Raw genomic sequence first — 1,615 nt, forward strand, 5'->3', positions numbered from 1 at the left:
ATAATGCCCTCATGTTTGAAGGAAGACTATGCGTGCCTGACAACGAGGAACTCAAGAACGAGATCATGAGTGAAGCTCATGAGACTCCATACACTGCTCACCCTGGAAGCACGAAGATGTACCAAGACTTGAAGAAGTCATTTTGGTGGAATGGCATGAAGAGGGATATCGTGGCATTTGTGGAGCATTGCTTAGCCTGCCAACAGGTGAAGGCCTTACATCAACGTCCGTACAGAAAATTACAACCGTTGGAAGTACCAGAGTGGAAGTGGGATCACATCACCATGGATTTCGTGACGGTCTTGCCAAAGACTCTCAAAGGAAACACCGCCGTTTGGGTGATTGTAGACCGACTCACCAAATGTGCGCATTTCCTACCGATTCCGATAACTCATGGATCGGACAGACTAGCGCGTATCTACATGAAAGAAATCGTGCGATTGCATGGAGTCCCAGTGACGATTACGTCTGATCGTGACCCGAAGTTCACTTCAAAATTTTGGATTAGTCTACAGCGCGAGCTTGGAACACGATTGAACTTTAGCACGGCGTTTCACCCGCAGTCCGATGGGCAATCCGAGAGGACGATACAAACTCTCGAGGATATGCTAAGAGCCGTAGTGCTCGACCGAGGCGGAAGTTGGGAGACCGCACTACCGCTAATTGAATTTGCTTACAACAACAGTTACCAAGCAACGATTAACATGGCGCCGTATGAAGCCTTATATGGAAGAAGGTGTAGATCACCGCTCTACTGGGATGAAGTTGGCGAACGAAGGGTACTTGGACCCGACGCAGTCGAGTAGATGATTGAAATTGTTCGACAAATCCGTGTGAGAATGAAAGAAGCCCAAGACAGACAAAAGTCTTACGCTGATGTCCGACGGACCGACTTGCAATTTCAAACCGACGACAAGGTTTTTCTCAAGGTATCCCCGTCGAAAGGGATAACGCGTTTTGGTGTTAAAGGAAAGTTGAAACCACGTTTTATCGGTCCTTATGAAATTCTTGAAGAAGTTGGACCCGTAGCCTATCGATTAGCGCTACCGCCAAACTTTGGGAACGAACACAACGTCTTCCATGTGTCGCAGTTGCGGAAGTACGTGTTCGACCCGAAACACGCGATTCACTATGAGGAATTTGCTTTGAATCCAGATTTGAGTTACGAGGAGCGACCTTAGATGATCTTGGACCGTAAAGTTCAAATCTTGAGGAACAAATCTATTGCTAGCGTGAAAGTACTTTGGAGAAACCACGAATACGAGGAAACCACGTGGGAGCTCGAGGATAAGATGATGGAACTGTACCCGGAACTCTTTCCATGAAGGTACCAAATTTCGGGACCACAAGCGCTTGAAATACTTTTTCGAGCAGAAGGACTTAAAGATGAGACAACGAAGATGACTCGAACTAGTGAAGGACTACGATTGTGGTATCAGTTACCACCCCGGCAAAGCAAATGTGGTGGCAGATGCTTTGAGCCGAAAAGACCATTCGCAACTAGCTTCCCTGACGGAAGAAGAAAGTTTGATACGAGAGTTTAGTAAATTGCGATTAGAAGTGATAAGGGCACCTGAAACGGTGGAAGGACGAATCGCCACCTTAGTGGTGGAAC

The sequence above is a fragment of the Salvia hispanica genome, chromosome 4 (genome assembly GCF_029641045.1).
Source record: "Salvia hispanica isolate PSC_SH4W2 chromosome 4, Shi_PSC_v1, whole genome shotgun sequence".
Taxonomy (NCBI): domain Eukaryota; kingdom Viridiplantae; phylum Streptophyta; class Magnoliopsida; order Lamiales; family Lamiaceae; genus Salvia; species Salvia hispanica.